Source organism: Engystomops pustulosus, chromosome 11 (assembly GCF_040894005.1).
Source record: "Engystomops pustulosus chromosome 11, aEngPut4.maternal, whole genome shotgun sequence".
Lineage (NCBI taxonomy): Eukaryota > Metazoa > Chordata > Amphibia > Anura > Leptodactylidae > Engystomops > Engystomops pustulosus.
In genome coordinates, this window is record NC_092421.1 from 18,562,499 (window position 1) to 18,586,207 (window position 23,709).

The following is a 23,709-nucleotide window of genomic DNA, read 5'->3' on the forward strand; positions in this document are numbered from 1 at the left end:
CTGATGCTCGGTTTGAACTGCAGGAGATTGTCTTGACCATGTCTACATGCCTAAATGCACTGAGTTGCCGCCATGTGATTGGCTGATTAGAAATTAAGTGTTAACGAGCAGTTGGACAGGTGTACCTAATAAAGTGGCCGGTGAGTGTATGTACATAATGGGGCAGATTCACTTACCCGGTCCATTCGCGATTCAGCGGCGCGTTCTCTGCGGTGGATTCAGGTCTTCCGGCGATTCACTAAGGCAGTTCCTCCGACGTCCACCAGGTGTCGCTGCTGCGATCCCCAAAAAGTCGGAAAACCTGATGAAAATGCGGCCACAGGACCCTTAGTAAATAAGCCCCAAAGTCTTTTCTTCAGCAAACATGTTATAGAGCAGGAAGAGATGAGCAGATTGTACATAATGGGGCACATTTACTTAGAAATTCGGAAAATGCACTAAAAGTGCTATTTCCGTCTACAATGCTGCATGCGGCAATTCACTAAGATTGTGTGCCAGAAATCTTGAATCTGGCGCTTCCTCGCAATGGCCCGACAGAGTTCACCAATTTTATTGTGGTGCACCTTCAACATAGGGCGTGCGACACAATTTTCAAGTTAACTACAGCGCTCGGGCCAAATCAGTTGGACTGTCCCCCCTAATTTGTGTCACATGGAAGACAGCGCAGCTGCACCACAAAAGCGCTGCGTGCAATACAATCTCAGCGCAGACACTTTGTAAAGACGGTGCACAGTCCGACAAAAGCCCTTAGTAAATGTGCTCCAAAGTCCTATCGGCAGGCAACTTGTTATAGAGCAGGAGGAGCTGAGCAAATTGTATATAATGGGGCTCATTTACTAAGGGTCTGCGGACCGCGATTTCGTCGGCTTTCCCGAATATTTCCATTTTGCGCCGAATTGCCCCGGGTTTTTGGCGCACGCAATCGGATTGTGGCGCATCAGTGCCGGCTTGCATGCGACAGAAATTGGGGGGGGGCGTGCCGTCAGAAAACCCGAAGGATTCGGATAAACCACGGAATTTAAAAACAAAATTGTGTCGCAAGATCAGCACTCACATGCACCGGGAAAAGAAGAAGGTGAACTCCGGCGGATCTCAGCTCGGAAGCAACACATGAAGGAAATTGGACGCACAACCTTAGTGAATTGTGGCAGATCTGAATCCTTGTCGGACAACGCACAGCGGGATCGTGACAGGACCCGGTAAGTAAATCTGCCCCAATGTCATATCTGCAAATAACATGTTTGCAAAGCTAAGCAGATTGTATAGCTTTGTGAGGAAAGTTATTTATCCACTTATATTTTTGCACTTTCTACACTTGTCATGTGTTTGGCCCCAGTGACTGACATCTCTGTTTGCAGAGCCGTATCATGACAAGCACATGTCAGTCACACTCTGAAGGGGAAAGGGACGCATTTAGTGATGAGCGAGTATACTCGTCCGAGCTTGATGCTCGGTCGAGTATTAGCATACTCGGACCGGCTCGTTGCTCGGACGAGTATTTGCCCTGCTCGATAACGAGCATTTAATTAAAAAAAAAGAAGTGAAGAACAGTAAAAAAAATACAATTAAAACATTTAATTTAATCATTTAATTGAAGAAAACAGCGAAAGAACACAGTGCAGAATAGATTGCAGATGTTCGGGAACATCTGCGATCTGTTCCGGAGACACGCGTGCAGAACGGTGTTCTCCGCAATAGTATTTGAAGAACAATATGTGTGAAGAACACATTACAGATGTTTGGCAACATCTGCAAGTTGTTCTCTACACATATTGTTCTTCAAATACTATTGCGGAGAACACCGTTCTGCACGCGTGTCTCCGGAACAGATCGCAGATGTTCCCGAACATCTGCAATCTGTTCTGCACTGTGTTCTTTCACTGTGCTCGTTCAGTTTATAATTTTACTGAAAAATGCTCGGGTCTCCCATTGATTTCAATGGGGCTCGTTACTCGAAACGAGCACTCGAGCATTGGGAAATGTTCGGCTCGAGTAACGAGCACCCGAGCATTTTAGTGCTCGCTCATCTTTAGACGCATTTTGTAAACTGGTTTGGAGTGTCCCTCTACCTGCAGTGGAGTTTGTGTTTCACTTTATAAGCTGAGGACAGATACAAGAAGCTGTATAGCTCGTCCAGTGATGAAGAAATGTACAGGAGAATCCACCCTGTCATGTGAGGATGACCCTCCAGGCTCAGCATGGCTGCTGTGGCCTCAAGTCCCTCCACAAAAGGAGACCAACAGATCAGTGTTTTCTTCTGTATTCTGAGACAATGCTTCCCCCATCTGGTTGAAAAAGAATTGACACTAATAAAAGGATTTACGGGTTCATCATTTCATTTTAATAAAAATCATAATAATAATAATATTTAGAACCAATATTTTAATCAGCTTTTTAAGAAAGAAATCCTGTATATTTCAAAATATAATAAATCAATTAAAATAATGTTATTGAGTTATAAAATATATCATTCCTATATCCAGATATATGGCCGTTTCTGAACGTATCTGTTCCTATTACACAGTCGGTTGCACTAGTGTTCATGATAAATCATTATTCTAATTTTTTACCCCTTAACCACCCGACGCTTTTTTGTTTTCATGTTTCCACTTTTTTGCTTCCCGCTGCGTAATGAATTCCAAGTGTAACTATTTTATATCCAATGCCGTGTACTGGGAATCAGGTAAAAAAATTCAAATGTGGTGAAAATATTTTTGGCGTAATTTTCATGTAGGTTCTGTTTTTACAGCTTTCACTGTGCTCTCCAAACACTTTGTTGTTTGGTTGGGTATGATCATGGGGATACCAAATTTATAAAGGTTTTATTTTTAGATTTTTAAAAAATTAAAACCTTGTGCGCAAAAGAAATTGCTTAATTTTGCCATATTCTAGCACAATTATTTTTTCATACTACTGTGTTCAGACCTATGTAATGTGTTTATTTTTTCTTTTTTGGGAAGTAAAACGTTTTCATTGCTACCGTTTTAAGTCTCTGTATGATGAGTTGCAAATTGTGGTGATTTCAGCGCTATTTTATGCCATGATAAGCTATGTACAATATACAGCATATATACACACACATCCAGAATATGCAACATATAAGCATATATATATATATATATATATTTATATATAATATGCACACAACACATACACACATATCCAGTATGTACAACATACCCACACATACAGCATATATACACACATCCAGTATATAATAATAATTCCTTTATTTATATAGCGCACACAGATTAGGCAGCGCTTCACATAGCTTGCCAAATCGGTTCCTGTCCCCAATTGGGCTCACAATCTAATCAACCTACCAGTATGTTTTGGTGTGTGGGAGGAAACCGGAGGAAACACATGCAAACATGGAGAGAACATACAAACTCTTTGCAGATGTTGACCCTGGGACTTGAACCCAGGAACCCAGCACTGCAATGATGTAATGCTAACCAGTAAGCCACCTTGCTGCCCCTAATGAACAACACAGATATCCAGCATACATACACACACATCCAGTATATACTCACCTCCAACAACGGAAGAGTCTGGAAAACAGATGCCTCTCGCCAGGCCTGGAACGTGGGGTCGGGACATTTTGGCGCGGACATGGGAAGGGTAAAGTAGAAGAAACGGTGGGCACAGGCAGGCCGCATATGAGGTAGGTGGGCCGGGCTTGGTAGGTCAGCTGCAGTCAGGAGAGGTAGTGGGATGGGATGGGACGGACAGCTGAATTATAATTTGTAACTGATGTTCCCCCAGGCACCTCCCTTTACCTTTCCTGATTGCAGATGACAAGTCATCAGACCGTTCCAACCCACCCACCTCCTATGCAGCCTGCAGTCAGGAGAGGTAGTGGGACGGGTACATCATGAAATTATAATTCGGCTGTACATCCCGGGTCCAGGGGCTTATATCTGGGTTCCTGCCAGCAAGGACATACGGGGCAGGTGAGAGCACATTAATAAGTTATCCTGTCCATCTGGGGATCCCCTGCCTCTAAGCCTGTTTCTACACCCCTCTGTTTGTTACACCCCTGCATGGAGGACATTGCTTCATCATGAAGAGCCATATCTCCTATTCTTCTATTGATGCATCCTCTATTACAAAACTCAGTCATTTGTTATTGTACTTGAATATTATACCAGTAAAATCCCAGAACTGTTGCAATAACAAAAAGTTATTACAAAAGTATCAGTGTCTCATAGTGAAACATAAACCTTTGCCAAATGGTGTAAATAATAGAATATTAAAAACCCAACCGAGTTGCTTTCCCATTGGTTCAAGCAGGTCAAACATGATGGATAAAAACCGAAAACTTCCTTTCATCCCAGGGATTATTTCCCATTCAGTATCAGTTCTGTCTTGTCTTGTGTTGAGGCCATTTCTTGGCTAAATAAGTTTTGTTGCTGATTCCAAACATCCGGGCAATGGATAACTAATTAAAGGCTGGAAAGTCTGCCATACATTTATAGCGTGTCTCTCTTTATATCCTGCTGCCGTAATACATTATGATTTGTTTTGCTTTCTTTTATTATGTTCAAAATCCACAAAGTTACATTTGAACCCAAGTGTAAGATTTAGATAAGTCGCTGTGTTAAATCCATGAATATAAGAATTACTGTATATACTTGAGTATAAGCCGACCCAAGTATAAGCCGAGGCCCCTAATTTTACTCCAAAAAACCTGGGAAAACCTATTGACTCGAGTATAAGCCGAGGGTGGGAAAGGCATTGATCACAGCCTCCCCAGTATATAGCCTGCCGGACCCTGCCCCATAGTATATAGCCAGCACCTGCCCCCCAGTATATAGCCTGATACCCCATATCCCCCAGTATATAGCCAGCCCCCTGCCCCAGTATATAGCCAGAAGTGGGAGAAGCCGGCAAGGTGAGTTTTGATATATTTTTTTAAATCGAGTATAAGCCGAGTTTGGGTTTTCAGCACATTTTTTTTGTGCTGAAAAACTAGGCTTATACTCGAGTATATATGGTACATTGCCTTCTTCAGAAGACAGGATTGAAAAAATGAGGAATTTCCCGCTGATTGGGTAAGTACTACTGCGAAGGAAATGGGATGCACATCTGTGATACGCAATGTATTATCTACGGGACTCATGCGGAGTTGATCCGTTGTGATATTTAATGCCCCGGATCTTAGTTGTTTATAGAAGGAAGTGTTTGTAACTTTTAGAGGCTAAGTAAAAGAAAATACTAGTCCAAATATCATTGCCGGACAACAACCTCCACCCATCCCTATGGGACAGTGTTGTTCTTTTCTGCTAAACTGTAACTGCTGGACGGCTCAAAGCTTTGGCAGCTCAAGCCAACATCGTGTATAGCCAAAAACAATTAAAAACAAGTTTATCTCATCTAAACATGACAGATTATTGGGGGGTTTTTTAAGTCATGATGAACATCTACATTCTAGTGAAGCCTAGCTGGGATTCTGACCACGGTGAGGACCAGCTGTTTTCTGACAAGGCTTTATCTGAACAACATGTGCATTGATCGTAATAGTAGGAGAAAGGTTTACTAGTATTAGAAGAGTAATAATTGCTTTAATATAATGCAGAAGACAGATTTATGACCTTACTGTAAGAGCCAACTATTCCACAATCCCATAATTGGAGCTGTAGGGTCAACTCTCGGTGGGACCACCTGTTCTCCTATTAGAGATCCTTTTGTTGACTAGGCTTGGTTTACATCAGGGGTCTCAAACTCGCGGCCCGCGGGACAATTGCGGCCCGCGGGACAATATTTTGCGGCCCCCACCTGGAAAAGCACTGTCGAGTCGCGCTGTATGGAGAGGGCTCACGGGCTGCGCCCTCTCCATAGCCAGTAAGTCTTTGCTGCATATTGCTAGCACCGATCGCGGGTGCTTTCACAGCGATGGCTGCCGGCAAAGCTGCCGGCAGCCTCAAAAAAATAGCGGCGCATCACGTCTTGGCTGTCCATTGTAAGGAAAAGTCAGGCAGATTCCCGAAAATTTATTTGGTAACATTGGATAGCTTTCAGAAAAATATTGCATATGTCTATTGTCAGATTTTGGATCCGATGTGTATCGAAATATCCACTTTTTGAAAGTTTTTGCACACATATCGATTTTTAGTGATATTTGTCAGCAACTTTCCAAAAAAAAACAGTAGGACAAATCAAATCCAAATCTGAAATAAGATTTTAAAGTTAACCCGCCAACCCCGGGGGTTGGGGTATTGGGTCGAGTTTGGTATCATTGGATAGATTTTTGAAAAATATTAGAAATGTATATTTTTAGTTTTTGGGTTCAATGTGTTTTCTGTGAGATATTCCACCAACCCGACTTTTTGGTTATACCCCATGGGCGTTATATATCATTATATTGGTTTTGTTGGACTTTTTGGCATAAAAAGGTCTCAAAAAAGTCGCATTGAGGTTCTTTTTCGGACTTTTCACAGCTAAAAAGTCTAACGTGGCTTTGCCATCTCTGGAGTAATAATCTGGAGTACACATAGAACAACGCCGTGCAAAGCCAGATTCATGACTTGAGACTTTTGCAAAATGTCCCATAAAAAGTCTCATAGTTACTCCAGTCCTTCTGCTGGGATTTTTTATGTATTTTGAGACTTTTTTGGGACTTTTTGAAAAAAAATGGGGCCAAAGCCACTTTAATAAATCTGATGGACAGCATAGCTCCAAAAATAGACTTGGAACTGTCCCATGGAACCGCCTAATGATAACTAATCCTCTGCATGTCTATGGATACGCTCAGTGGGTGAGATTTATCAAACTGCCTAAGAGTAAGAATGTGCTTAGTCGCCAATGGCAATGGTATTCATGAGCACTAGTAAAATGAAAGCTGAGCTGTAATTGGTTGCACTGGGCAACTAAGCACATTCTTACTCTTAGGCAGTTTGATAAATCTCCCCCCAGTGTGTATGCCAGGAGCTTTCCTGGTCTATAAGATGAGCGTATGAACTATGAGTGTATGTAGCTTTAAGAGATTGCTAAACTGATACAAAATAAGATTATGGTAACATACTTTAGCACTGAAGCTGGCCACATACATGTATGTATAGAGGCCTCCAGAGTGGGTAGAATTTTCATTGTTACCATTAATAGTCCTGTGAGGTGATGTCTATACACTAGAACACGTGGCCAAGAGAGAAGACTCCATAATACAGCCGGCTGTAGACCTATTCTCCTGCATTATTTGGAATCCATACCCCAGTTTTGACAAAATGTGGTGAGATAATAAACGACTTTAATGCTATGCAGCAAAACCTTGAAACTACAACAATCGCTGATGTGGAAGTTACTATACCTTGGACTGCCATTCACACACATAATACCCACATTTATACACATTACACACCTGCACACACATACACATTACACAAATGAACAAACACATGCACACGCACATAATACGCATGCACATGCACACATACACATTACACAAATGCACACACATAAACACATGCACATAATACCCACATATATACATATAAAACACTTGCACACATACACATTACACACATGCACAAACACATACACACAATACCCACATATATGCACATTACACACATGCACACATACACATTAAACAAATGCACAAACATATACACACGCACATAGGGGCACATTTACTAAGGGTCCGCAGACCGCATTTTCGTCAGGTTTGCGTCAATTTCCATGTTGCGCCACATTTAACAGGGGTTTTTGCCGCCTGGGCGCCGGCTTTCACGCGACACAAATTGGGGGACGATCCGACAGATTTGGACAACGCACGGGATTTAACATCGCAAATTGTGTCGCAAGACATGCACTCACATACACCAGGAAGAAGAAGGTGAACTCCAGCGGACCTCAGCGGGGAAGCGACAGATGCAGGATCTCTGGTGCACGATGTTGGTGAATCGCGCTGCACTTCATCTTCATCGGACCGTCCGGATCGGGGATCGCAACAGGACCGGGTAAGTAAATATGCCCCATAATACCCACATATATATATGTAAAAGACTTGCACACACATACACATTACACACATGCACAAACATCTACACATGCACATAATACCCACATATATACACATTACACACATGGACATACACATTACACACATGCACAAACATCTACACATGCACATAATACCCACATATATATACACATTACACACATGGACATACACATTACACACATGCACAAACATCTACACATGCACATAATACCCACATATATATACACATTACACACATGGACATACACATTACACACATGCACATACATATAATACCCAAATATGTACACATTACACACATGCACAAAGATATACACACACACACACAATACCCACATATATATACACACAAACATATACACACGCATATAATACCCACATATATATACACATTATACACATGCACACACACACACATTACACACACGCACAAAGATATACACATGCATATAATACGCACATATATACACCTAATACCCACATATATACATATTACAGACATGCACACACACATTACACACATGCACAAAGATATACACATGCATATAATACGCACATATATACACCTAATACCCACATATATACATATTACACACATGCACACACACATTACATACATGCACAAAGATATACACATGCATATAATACGCACATATATACACCTAATACCCACATATATACATATTACACACATGCACACACACATTACACACATGCACAAAGATATACACATGCATATAATATGCACATATATACACCTAATACCCACATATATACATATTACACACATGCACACACACATTACATACATGCACAAACATATACACACGCATATAATACACACATTACACAATTCAACAGAGCAGGTTATTTATCTGAAGTGCTACACTCTGCACTTCCTCTTCTTCTATCAGTTCCAACTAAGAAACTACAATAATTGGTAAAAAGCACCAACACGTGCATTAATTATCCCTTCACTGCAGAAATAATGTATTTTTGGAGCTATGATATATGTGTGACCTCTCTGTCTACATTGGGCCAGATTTATCGAAAGTAGCGCAATCTGTAGTGTAGTTTGCCTCTCAAATGTGCTGGGAGCGGCAGATTATTGGGTACTGGAGCAAGATCTTAAATTATCTGGTGTACTGCTTGTAAAGAGTGCACCAACTTTTTTAGCTGCACCTTTAACATAGAGCATGCGACACAATTCTGTCGAGTAGCGATATTAAATATGTCACAAATGCCGACTAAGCAGTAACACCCCTTTAGGTGCAGATTTTTCCGTCTTGTCGGGCACAGTGCAGCCAAGTCACTTTATAAATACATGTGCAAGCTCCAAAGATGTTCCTTGTAGTGCAAAGTAAGACAAAAAACTGGCGCAGACAGAATAATAAATCTGGGCCATTGGGGGTTATTTATCATTAGGCGGCTCCTTTGTCTTTTTTTTAAGCTCCGCTGCTCACCAGATTCATTAAAGTGACCCTTTAGTAAATGTCCTTATGGTCTACTTTCTGTATGGGATTTTTTTTCAAAAAGTCCCAAAAAAGTCTCAAAATACATAAAAATTCCATGCACATAGATCAGCATGGGACTGGAGTAACTGAGAATTTTTATGCAACTTTTTGATTCCCGAACCATGAATTTGCATGGTGTTGCATTAGAAGTAGTGTCTCAGTGTCTCAGTACTGTGACATCACTGTGTGTATTATCCCTGTACTGTGACATCACTGTGTGTATTATCCCTGTACTGTGACATCACTGTGTGTATTATCCCTGTACTGTGACATCACTGCGTGTATTATCCCTGTACTGTGACATCACTGTGTGTATTATCCCTGTACTGTGACATCACTGTGGGTATTATCCCTGTACTGTGACATCACTGCGTGTATTATCTCTGTACTGTGACATCACTGTGTGTATTATCTCTGTACTGTGACATCACTGTGTGTATTATCTCTGTACTGTGACATCACTGTGTGTATTATCCCTGTACTGTGACATCACTGTGTGTATTGTCCCTGTACTGTGACATCACTGTGTGTATTATCTCAGTACTGTGACATCACTGTGTGTATTGTCCCTGTACTGTGACATCACTGTGTGTATTGTCCCTGTACTGTGACATCACTGTGTGTATTATCCCTGTACTGTGACATCACTGTGTGTATTGTCCCTGTACTGTGACATCACTGTGTGTATTATCACTGTACTGTGACATCACTTTCTGTATTATCCCTGTACTGTGACATCACTGTGTGTATTATCCCTGTACTGTGACATCACTGTGTGTATTATCACTGTACTGTGACATCACTTTCTGTATTATCCATGTACTGTGACATCACTGTGTGTATTATCCATGTACTGTGACATCACTGTGTGTATTATCCCTGTACTGTGACATCACTGTGTGTATTATCTCAGTACTGTGACATCACTGTGTGTATTATCCCTGTACTGTGACATCACTGTGTGTATTGTCCCTGTACTGTGACATCACTGTGTGTATTATCCCTGTACTGTGACATCACTGTGTGTATTGTCCCTGTACTGTGACATCACTGTGTGTATTATCCCTGTACTGTAACATCACTGTGTGTATTATCCCTGTACTGTGACATCACTGTGTGTATTATCCCTGTACTGTGACATCAATGTGTGTATTATCACTGTACTGTGACGCCACTGTGTGTATTATCCCTGTACTGTGACACCACTGTGTGTATTATCCCTGTACTGTAACATCACTGTGTGTATTATCTCTGTACTGTGACATCACTGTGTGTATTATCCCTGTACTGTGACATCACTGTGTGTATTACCCTGTACTGTGACATCACTGTGTGTATTATCCCTGTACTGTGACACCACTGTGTGTATTATCTCTGTACTGTGACATCACTGTGTGTATTATCCCTGTACTGTGACATCACTGTGTGTATTATCAATGTACTGTGACATCACTGTGTGTATTATCCCTGTACTGTGACATCACTGTGTATATTATCCCTGTACTGTGACATCACTGTGTGTATTATTTCTGTACTGTGACATCACTGTGTGTATTATCTCTGTACTGTGACATCACTGTGTGTATTATCCCTGTACTGTGACATCACTGTGTGTATTATCCCTGTACTGTGACATCACTGTGTGTATTATTTCTGTACTGTGACATTAATGTATGTATTATCCCTGTACTGTGACATCACTGTGTGTATTACCCCTGTACTGTGACATCACTGTGTGTATTATCCCTGTACTGTAACATCACTGTGTGTATTATCTCTGTACTGTGACATCACTGTGTGTATTATCCCTGTACTGTGACATCACTGTGTGTATTACCCTGTACTGTGACATCACTGTGTGTATTATCCCTGTACTGTGACACCACTGTGTGTATTATCTCTGTACTGTGACATCACTGTGTGTATTATCCCTGTACTGTGACATCACTGTGTGTATTATCAATGTACTGTGACATCACTGTGTGTATTATTTCTGTACTGTGACATCACTGTGTGTATTATCCCTGTATTGTGACACCACTGTGTGTATTATCCCTGTACTGTAACATCACTGTGTGTATTATCTCTGTACTGTGACATCACTGTGTGTATTATCCCTGTACTGTGACATCACTGTGTATTATCCCTGTACTGTGACATCACTGTGTGTATTATCCCTGTACTGTGACATCACTCTGTGTATTATCCCTGTACTGTGACATTAATGTGTGTATTATCCCTGTACTGTAACATCACTGTGTGTATTATCTCTGTACTGTGACATCACAGTGTGTATTATCCCTGTACTGTGACATCACTGTGTGTATTACCCTGTACTGTGACATCACTGAGTGTATTATCCCTGTACTGTGACACCACTGTGTGTATTATCCCTGTACTGTGACATCACTGTGTGTATTATCCCTGTACTGTGACATTAATGTGTGTATTATCTCTGTACTGTGACATCACAGTGTGTATTATCCCTGTACTGTGACATCACTGTGTGTATTACCCTGTACTGTGACATCACTGAGTGTATTATCCCTGTACTGTGACACCACTGTGTGTATTATCCCTGTACTGTGACACCACTGTGTGTATTATCTCTGTACTGTGACATCACTGTGTGTATTTTCCCTGTACTGTGACATCACTGTGTGTATTATCCCTGTACTGTGACATCACTGTGTGTATTATCTCTGTACTGTGACATCACTGTGTGTATTATCCCTGTACTGTGACATCACTGTGTGTGTTACCCCTGAACTGTGACATCACTGTGTGTATTACCCCTGAACTGTGACATCACTATGTGTATTATTTCTGTACTGTGACATCACTGTGTGTATTATCCCTGTACTTTGACATCACTGTGTGTATTATCCCTGTACTGTGACATCACTGTGTGCATTATCCCTGTACTGTGACACCACTGTGTGTATTATCCTGTACTGTGACATCACTGTGTGTATTATCCTTGTACTGTGACATCATTGTGTGTATTATTTCTGTACTGTGACATCACTGTGTGTGTGTATTATCCCTGTACTGTGACATCACTGTGTGTGTATTATCCCTGTACTGTGACATCACTGTGTGTGCATTATCCCTGTACTGTGACATCACTGTGTGTATTATCTCTGTACTGTGACATCACTGTGTGTATTATCCCTGTACTGTGACATCACTGTGTATTATCCCTGTACTGTGACATCACTGTGTGTATTATCTCTGTACTGTGACATCACTGAGTGTATTATCCCTGTACTGTGACATCACTGTGTGTATTATCTCTGTACTGTGACATCACTGTGTGTATTATCCCTGTACTGTGACATTAATGTGTGTATTATCCCTGTACTGTGACATCACTGTGTGTATTATCCCTGTACTGTGACATCACTGTGTGTATTATCCCTGTACTGTGACATTAATGTGTGTATTATCCCTGTACTGTAACATCACTGTGTGTATTATCTCTGTACTGTGACATCACAGTGTGTATTATCCCTGTACTGTGACATCACTGTGTGTATTACCCTGTACTGTGACATCACTGAGTGTATTATCCCTGTACTGTGACACCACTGTGTGTATTATCTCTGTACTGTGACATCACTGTGTGTATTATCCCTGTACTGTGACATCACTGTGTGTATTATCTCTGTACTGTGACATCACTGTGTATTATCTCTGCACTGTGACATCACTGTGTGTATTATCTCTGTACTGTGACATTAATGTGTGTATTATCCCTGTACTGTGACACCACTGTGTGTATTATCTCTGTACTGTGACATCACAGTGTGTATTATCTCTGTACTGTGACATCACTGTGTGTATTATCTCTGTACTGTGACATTAATGTGTGTATTATCCCTGTACTGTGACACCACTGTGTGTATTATCTCTGTACTGTGACATCACAGTGTGTATTATCCCTGTACTGTGACATCACTGTGTGTATTATCTCTGTACTGTGACATCACTGTGTGTATTATCCCTGTACTGTGACATCACTGTGTGTATTATCCCTGTACTGTGACATCACTGTGTGTATTATCCCTGTACTGTGACATCACTGTGTGTATTATCCCTGTACTGTGACATCACTGTGTGTATTATCCCTGCACTGTGACATCACTGTGTGAATTATCCCTGTACTGTGACATCACTGTGTGTATTATCCCTGTACTGTGACACCACTGTGTGTATTATCCTGTACTGTGACATCACTGTGTGTATTATTTCTGTACTGTGACATCACTGTGTGTGTATTATCCCTGTACTGTGACATCACTGTGTGTGTATTATCCCTGTACTGTGACATCACTGTGTGTGCATTATCCCTGTACTGTGACATCACTGTGTGTATTATCTCTGTACTGTGACATCACTGTGTGTATTATCCCTGTACTGTGACATCACTGTGTATTATTTCTGTACTGTGACATCACTGTGTGTATTATCCCTGTACTGTGACATCACTGTGTGTATTATCCCTGTACTGTAACATCACTGTGTGTATTACCCCTGTACTGTGACATTACTTTGTGTATTATTCCTTTACTGTGACATTACTATGTTTTATATCTCTACTGTGACTTCACGGTGTACATTGGGGGTCATTTACTAAGGGCCTGAATCACTATTATATTGCGATTATACTGATTTGCGCCATTTTTCCCTGAATTGCCCTGGGTTTTTGAAGCACAAGATTGGATTGTGGCGCATCGGCGCCGGCATGCATGCGACGGAAATGGGGGGGGCGTGGCCATCGTAAAACCCGACGTATTCGGAAAAACCGCGGGAATTAAAAAACAAAAATGTGTCGCTTGACACACGCTTACATGCATCGGGAATAGGTTGGTGAACTCTGGCGAACTCCGGTGGACTTCAGGGCAGCAGCAACACTTGGTGGACATCGGACGCACTACCTTAGTGAACCGCCGGTAGACCCGAATCCTCGACGGAGAATGTGCCGCTGGATCGTGACAGGACCGGGTAAGTAAATGACCCCCATTATGTACAATCTAAGGTCCCTGTAATTATATTACATGGACCTTATGGGATCCACTTCATGAGAAAGCCTAGTGCTATGTATTAATAAGCATTTTTCCCCAGAAAATAGTGTATGATTTAGTAAAAAAAAAAAAAATCACCAAATAATATCTAAAAGGGAAATTTCTGCCATGTTACAAAAAATAAATTATACAATGAGATGTTTTCTCTGCTTTATTCTTATTCTAATGGCAGGAAATGAGATTTGTGCAGATAAAGAATAACAACTGTAACCATATCGAATATGTTTTGGATGGACTATAATCTCATTTCCTTTTTTATTATGAAAAAAAACTGAGAAATTACTGAATACAGAACAAAAACTAGACAGAACAAAGAGCAGGTAAAGGGTTAATAAAAGTCACCTTAGAGATAATGTATATCTTACAAGACATCAATGGCTTAGATAGTCCAAGGAAAATGTCATAAAGAAGATTGGTACATAGGTTACTATGGTGGACCTTGGAATCTGGCAGTTTCAGCAATAGTCCTCAAGGGTTCCGTTTGTGGTTGGGATCCCGCCCCCATATACCCATGTCCATTTTTGGTCCTGAAATGCCCATCTTTTTTCATTTAGAGTTGCCATCAGAAATAGCCTTAGCCAGGTTGGTGCCTTGTGCAGTACGTTTATTGGTTGCAGCACCCTACCTGTAATTTATTATTTACTGTAACCGTGTCCTCATATGAGGAGTAGGCACCCTTTGGTTCCATTAAGGCTTTTGACACCAGAAACAACCTCCCCTACTGCACTTCCTGCAATTACACGACTCCAATGTAATACTACCAATAGGCACTGCCGCCCCCTGCAACTTCTCTGCCTTGCCGCCTGAAGCGATTGTCTCAACTGGCCTCCTGGTAGGTGTGGCACTGCCCAAACCTACCAGGGCAGGTTATGTTAAGCTGTGTCTAGCTGATGTCATAGAGAGGCACAGCTTATCAGGGTTAGGGTGGGATTTAATCAGTACATGCACATCAAGGAGCAGATAAGCTTGAGCAACATTGGCTGTATGTCTGAGTATGGAGTGTATGATTGGAGCACTGGATATGGATGGGAAGTGTGAATGGAAATGTGGATGTCATTTACTTGGGACTGTATGTTAGACTGAAGGAAGAGAAGGGATGTCTTGCTCTGTGCCTTTAGTCCCAGCTTACATGAAATTTACATGGACCAAGATTTTAGAAAGGGAGAAATAAAAGTGAATGATTATTCAATGTATGGCCGAACAGTCCATTGGACTGTGCGTTTATGGTTTCAAAAGGAGCAGAGGTGATGTATTTTACATGAGATTGTATGTTGGGGGGAGGGATAGTTTTTATACAGAGAAAAGACCCTCGTCATGTATGTGATGAATATTGATTTGATGCAATAAAACTACTCTTACATAGACAATCATGTACACCCTATGCACATACATGGCCTCTCTCCAAGTGGCGTAACTAGAAGCCGTTGGGCCCCAGTGCAAAGTCTGTGCCAGGCCCCCGACTATAATGTATGGTTTATAGTAATAGTCTTCTCATATGGGAAAGTGACACCATAAGGGCCCCTTAAACCTCTTGGGCCCGGGTGCAACCGCAACCTCTGCACCCCCTCAAGTTACGCCCCTGCTCTCTCCTACACACCTCTATACATGCACAGCATCTCTTCTATTCTGCTCATGGATGTATGAACTCCTGCACACCTTACATGTACATGCACACACTTATAAACACATAGGAGGAGATTTATCAGAAGTATCTGAGAGCAGAACTGTTCTAGTCGCCCCTGGAAACCAATCAGAGCTCAGCTTTCATTTTCCCACAGCTGTTTAAAAAATTAAAGCTGAGTTCTGATTGCTTGCCATGGGCAACAAGAACAGTTTTACATCAGACATTGCTGATCCCCCCCCATACATTGTATATATTAAGGCACATGTTCCACTAACAGACTACATGAAGTGAGATGTGCACAGACATAGGAGTACTCATACACATTAATCTCATTCATAAGCTGCATTCCCCTAATACCTGAGTGGCAGGCTTGATGTATGGCCTAGCGCTAGTCGGGTCATGGTAGCTTGGTGCAGGTAAACAGGCATTGTCCACACCAGGCAGGGCCATCGAGGGGATGCAAGAAGAGGGGAATGCGGCAATATGATGAAGAGTTCCCCCTGGGGCATAGGTGTGATGAAGGGATCTCTGGGCAGATGGTGAAGAGGAGGCCCAAGACGTTAGTGGCAGCCAGGGACCACACGTGGAGATAGAGGTTATGAACATAAAACTGGTTGAGGTAGAAAGGTCCTTCCTGCTTAGTCCAGGTTCTGTAGCTTGGGGCTGTAAAATAATTGAACTGCTTGGACAGAAAGTATAGGCAGACTCTGGAGAGGCAGAGCTGTAGCCCTGAGGAAGGGAAAGCTCTCTCAGGGGAGACAGAAGCTGCAGGTTGCTAGACTCTGAAGGCCTTGAGATGTGTACTCATGGAAAGTTCTAGACTGAAGACCCTGGAAGTTAGTGATATGTCGTTCACGAACGATCCGACTCTAAGAGCCAGCTCTTGTTCGTGAATGATGTGAGCCGGCTCTCCTCACTAAGCCAATGGCTCACTTAACCCTGCCCCTAACCGGTTCCCCTTGCCCCCTTTAAACCGATGCAATCAGGTTAAAAATGGAGTGGTGTGGGGTGACTGACTGGCCTGCGGCTCCCTATTATATATTTAATAGGGAGCCTTTCAGGAGCCAGAAGAACCGGCTCTTCTTAGCGAGCAGAGCCTAATGAGCCAGCTCACTAAGAGCCGTAATTCCCATCACTACTGAAATCCAGCCAGAAGGACTATTTGTAAACTTCCACTCTGAGGAGGAATTCCAGCGTTCTAACCAATGGCTTACCTCGCTGCAAGGAGGAATAACATTTCATATACATTTAATGTCAACATAGAGAACATTAACCCTTCTTTTATAAGCAGATGGTTATTCAGCTGCAATACCAATAATTACCATTAGATGGTGGCAAATACTAAGGAATCCATAGGAAACATCACCTAGATTGGTACTTAAAGAAAATCTACCATTTGATTTCATGCATTATGAACCAAACATACCTTGAGAATGCTGTAGCTACACTGATACAGAAACATATCTTGGTTAATCCCTGAGATGAGAGGTTTTGCTGATAAAGCAATTAGAAAATTCTAATAATGAAGCTGTGTCGCTCCTTTGCCTGGCTCTGCGCTTTTCCTAGCACATTAGTTATGCACTGCACCAGAGGATGATGTAATCCCTGGGTTGTGCCTGAAGGTAGAATAATCAATGGCTACACCATACCCCAGGTGCTGTGTTTGAGTGATCCAGATTGATTAGTCATGTCTTGACTAAGCTCTGTGTGTAATGACAAGCTCAGTGTGTAATGTGTTTATGTAGGCAGCCAGCCTCACCCAGCTTCCCCAAGGTCCAGAATTTTATAATAGTTTTTTCAGCAAAACCACTCCACTCAGGAATTAAACAAGATATGATTCTGCTTCAGTGTAGCTACAGCATTCTCATTGGACACTCATATGCACATTCATCACATTTTGTACATAGCAGATCTAGTTACAGATTATGAGACAGCAACAGTGTGTAAAACTAGTACATTACACCCAGTTTGTTACTTTACTTGTCACCAGTGGCGTAACTAGGAGAGACAGGGCCCCCTAGCAGGCTACTGCATGGGGCCCCCTTCCCACTTAAAAAATATACATATTAGGGTTACAATATACACATGCGAGAAACAATCACATATAAATACACTCTTGTGCACACACAGCATATACACACACATACAGTGCCATATGCAACATACTCACATACAGTGTATACAGACACCATGTACACCTCACAGACACTGCATATATACATCACAGTATATGTTATATACATATTATGCTGGACAATGTGCAGTACAATATAGATATAATGGTGCACATCCTCCATTGTTTATTGTGTCAGGTCGGATGACAGGGCCCCCTGACACTACGGGCCCCATAGCGGCTGCTATGGATGCTACCGCTGTAGTTATGCCCCTGCTTGTCACCCAAAGTTACAGTTTGGGCTGAAACATCTCAGTAAAGCCACACAACTAAGACATTCAAGCTTGGATGTTGTTGTGAAATGCCATGTCACTGGTGTCTGATTTCATGTGCAGTGTTGGCAATGACACACATAATTATAGTAGGTGAGAGAAACATGTATTTTATTAGTTGTCATTACTTTGGTAACAAAGCAGGGCAGTCTATTAGATTATCATTATCATCATATCATTTAGAGCAGAGCATGAGAGGGAGGATCTGTGACTGAGGTCTGTGGGTTCATGGGAATTGTAGTATCCTATGGTGACCATTTTAGAAATAACCTCACCACATTGGAAACCCCATAAAATTTTGTGATAAAATGAGGCTCATATTCCCAGAATACCCCTTTAAGTAGAGAAAACAGCTGTAATGAGGATTTTCTTACATAAATAAGTCTATTAACATTATATATATATAAATATATATATATATATATATATATTATATTCATACTCACCCATCCCAGCACCTAATAGACATTGAAACTAATTCTGTATCAGACATTGGGAAAGGGGATGGGTGCGCATGCCAGATGGGGAGAAGTTCTCAGTAAACAAACAGGGGCACGGTGGTGCGGGAGATCAGGATCACCGGAGAAGGTAAGTAGATTTTATTTTTCTTACAGCCTATTATTTATTTTTTCACAACAGACTGGATTGTTGCCTTTTTGTTTTGTCTTGCTATTGGTGGAGTCTTGCTCAGATCTGTGGACTGGCACCCAGGCATATACTGTATCTATCTATATACTCTAGTTGTATATTCTGTTGAATATGAGATTTATCAAAAATGTCTGCTAGAGTATATGGACAGAAACAGTATAAAGATAGAGAAAATAGATACAAAGAGGGAGATTTATTAGAAGTGTCTAAAACTTTTCTAGTTGCTCATGGGAACAGCGACAATCAATTGCATTATCGTCTTTAATATTTTAGCATTTCACAAACTGAACACGATTGGTTGAATAGGACATAAAGGATTTACTAGAAGGTATATTTTTTATGGTATTTGACAGCGGGTTTTATATGACATTTTGTATTTTGTGGTTTATCTTTGTAATGAGGTTCTGGTGTTGTATCCATACCTCCCAAATATTGTGCTGGAGGGACAGAAAATGCACAGTGAATCATTTTTGCACCATTAACCCTATCATTTTTCCCACTCCCTACCAGTCTTTGTTTCCTCACAGCTGTTTTCTCCACTTTTATCTTTGCTGCCACTGCTATGCTCTGAAGCCAGCAGGCGCAATAACATCAAATCGAGTCTATCAGCCTCCTGTGACTACATTGTTTTCTATTTGTGTGGCCTCAACCTGAGGCACCTCTATATTAGATCTGGCTAAAGATGCCCCAATATTTCATATGGTAATGTCAAAATCTTGCTGTATAAAAATTAATTTAGGGCACTATAACATGACTGTGGTATCTTTAGAGGCATAGTGTGGAGATGTGCTGCAAGGAGCTGAAGACACCAGTGACACCAGACACTAAAGTAAGCAGCTCCTAGTGCTTAAACAAACACTGCAGCGTTAGAAGGATAGCGTTACTGGAAACCTCCGGTAACGCTACCTAACACCGTGGCGGAGTACAATGTAAACATCGGACTGCTCGCAAAGCGGTCCAATGTATTCATGAGGGAGTGGGGTTGGGGCGTGGTTAGGGGCGGTGACTGCAGCATGATGCGCGGCAGTCACCGCCAGCCTATGGAGGGAGCGGGGCGGTCCAGGGAAGAGGCAGCGCCTCAGACCGCCCCCTCATGAATACATAAGACCACTTTGCGAGCGTTACGACAATTACACTGTGCCCCGCCGCAGTGATAGATAGCGTTACCGGAGGTTTCCGGTAACAGTATCCTTCTAACACTGCGGAGTTTGTTTAAGCACTAGGAGCTGCTTACTTACGACATTATGGGTGACAGGTCCTCTTTAAACCTAGTTAAGCCTAAGAAGGACATCTGACAACCGATGTAAGCAGATACCAGCCCTTTTTCTACCGTGATGTTACAGCTAGGGAAGACCATTTTTACGGAATAAACTATGAAAATTAACATAAGTAGAGTCCCATCTGTGATGTCCATCTCCACCTAATGAAATCCATCACAGACAGACCCTAACGATCTAATTTTTCATTGATTGTACGTGATGAAGCTGACAGGTTGGCAATCCTGAGATGCCCAATCATGATTCCAGGTCATTGGGTACAACATCATAGAGGTGCTATCATGTAGGGCTAAATGTTAAACATTTTGTACTCTGCTTGATGTGCTTTCATCATAAGAACCCAAATGCTGTCCTAGTGGTTAAGGTTGGGGATATTGCATCTGATTGTGTTATATTAACCACTTAACGACCAGGCCCTTTATTGTTTTTGCATTTTCTTCTTTCACTCCCCACCTTCAAAAATCCATAACTTGCTGTTTTCTGCGTAACAAATTGCCCTTCACAGTGACTGTATTTAATATTCCATGCCGTGTACTTCTTGTGCGCCCCAAATTACACGTCTACTTTATTCTATGGGTCGGTACGATCACGGGGATACCAAATTGATTTGTTTTTTTGTTTTTTTTTATTTTGTTTTTTTTTACAATTTTCAGACCCCCTAGGGTACTTTAACTCTAGGTTGTTTGATTGATCCTACCATATACTGCCATATAAAAAGAGACAGCCATGGATCTTGGGGCAGGGGGCTGTACATTAGGAATCCATGGGGGTGAGGGGGCTGTATCTAATTAATCCATATGAGGCGAAGAGGCTTTATATAAAATAAACATGAGGGGGGCTTATATAAAATAACCATGAGGGGGCTGTTTATGATGATAAACTAGGGAATATTTTAGGGAACAGGAGACTGTTTTTGAACTTTCAATACCACAATGTGAGTTCACTGCAAAGGGGCCCACTGAGGCTCTGTCGCCCAGGGGCCTACTGAAACCTGTAGTATCCATATTGTCAAAATGCACCTTCTATCCTCGTTCCCGGTGTTACTCCATATGCTAGTGTCTGGCCTCAGGTTTTGTCTGTGGAGCACATGATGATGCTGTGTGTGTGCTGCAACCTAATTATCTGGTCAAAGGGCTACACAAGCTAAAAGATAGAGCAAGTTAACGTTTAACCCACGAGGATTGTAAACCAAACCTGGGGCCAATGAACCTTTGGAGCTTGATATGATTAAGGGATAACCAGAGGTACACGTCTCAAATTCGACCATAATCAAGCAGAACCTGCTGGTAGTGATCTCTGAAATTGCTCAGGTAAGAAAACGGGGATCTTTTTTACCTGTAAGAGTTGGAAAATATAACGGCAACATATAAGTAGCTCCATAAAGCGTCTGTAAAACTGTACAAGAGCCATTAAACAGTCGTAACCTTTGGTGTTGTCACATATGTTTAATAGCATCCCAAAAAAAGAAGATGCTTTAATGCGGATACAATGTTACATATTGTATATACTGAACAGACAAATACAATGCCCTGTAACTGCATGGAATAACATGTAGCATGTATGTAAGGGGACTGATATAACGGTAGTGTCTGCCCGGCCCCACGAAAAAACACCAGGTGTTAATCATTTATGTTTCCAGAAACCATTTGTAGGTTTCTCGAATTTATTTTAAGCACAGAGTAAAGAACATGTTTACTTTGTGTGTGTATGTGCACTTATTATTGTGTGCTACTTTTTGTTATTTTTGTTATTTATGTTGCATTTATATTCATATAACATATAATTAACATTGTCTGAATCTCAATTATTATTGTATAATACATATATATTTCATATTTGTTTTGGAACATTTTTATTGTTGTCATCATTATTACTACGTTGATATAATGTAGCCCCAGCAGGGGCACTGTATATATATATATACACACATATACATATATATATACAGGCAGTCCCCGGGTTACATACAAGATAGGGTCCGGAGGTTTGTTCTTAAGTTGAATTTGTATGTAAGTCGAAACTGTATATTTTATAATTGTAGATCCAGACCAAAAAAAATTTGGCCCCAGTGACAATTGGAGTTTAAACATTTTTTGCTGTAATGGGACCAAGGATTATCAATAAAGCTTCATTACAGACACCTTACAGCTGATCATTTCACCAGAGGTCAGAGGGGTCTGTCTGTAATTATGAGTTGTCTGTAAGTCGGGTGTCCTTAAGTAGGGGACTGCCTGTATATATATATATATAATGAAAGTAATATATTTGTTTGTTATTTTTTAATGCTAAGAATAGTATTAATAATTTATACTATTGTAGAAAGTGAGATAAGAAACAGACGCTCCATAAACAGATACAAACATAATCCAAAATAATAGCAATTATTATAATGAATTAGTATTATTGCCATTGTTATTTTTAATATGATTATGATTATCATTTATATGATTATTATTATATTAATTATTATTATTAGCTGCTCTAAAATTCAAGATTATTATGAAACTCACCAATAAAATGAATTATTTTTTTCCCTAAAATTACATTTAAAAAATTTAATTTTCTTAAAGTATATATGTTCACATGTGTGGCAGAATTCTTTTACCAATATCAACAACTGAAAATCTGCTCTATACATTGGGTATATCATGTTCCAGGATGTCTGTAAACAGTATAAAGATGAATGGAACATTCACAGAAATTTCGGAGACATAAATTAGCCAGGTGTGAACATGCAGCAAAAATGTCATCAGTATTTTAGTCAGTCATCAGTCCCCAGGTTACGTACAAGATAGGTTCCATGGGTTTGTTCTTAAGTTGAATTCGTATGTAAGTGGAAACTGTATATTTTATCATTGTAGCTCTAGACAAATAATTTTTTTTGCCCCAGTGACAATTTGAGTTTCAATTTTTTTTGCTGTAATGGGACCAAGGATTATCAATAAAGCTTCATTACAGACACCTTACAGCTGATCATTGCAGCCTGGGACTAAAGTAACATCCAGAGAGCTTCACCAGAGGTCCTAGGGGTCTGTCTGTAACTATGGGTTGCCTGTAAGTTGGGTGTCCTTAAGTAGGGGACCGTCTGTAGTAGAAATTCTTCCATTATGCA

At 41.0% G+C, this 23,709-nt stretch overlaps 2 protein-coding genes across 3 annotated transcripts in view; one reads left to right on the plus strand and one right to left on the minus strand.

Annotated features, from left to right (window-relative positions):
- The window catches only part of PRKG1 (protein kinase cGMP-dependent 1), an 859,223-nt gene that overhangs the window by 785,639 nt on the left and 49,875 nt on the right, over nucleotides 1–23,709 (minus strand). The window lies entirely within an intron of this gene.
- A1CF (APOBEC1 complementation factor) overlaps nucleotides 21,779–23,709 on the plus strand; it is a 41,466-nt gene continuing 39,535 nt past the window's right edge. For both annotated transcript variants that reach the window (XM_072130531.1, XM_072130532.1), the window contains exon 1: nucleotides 21,779–21,907. The gene's annotated coding sequence lies outside the window, so the exon portion shown is untranslated. The remainder of the gene's footprint in view (nucleotides 21,908–23,709) is intronic.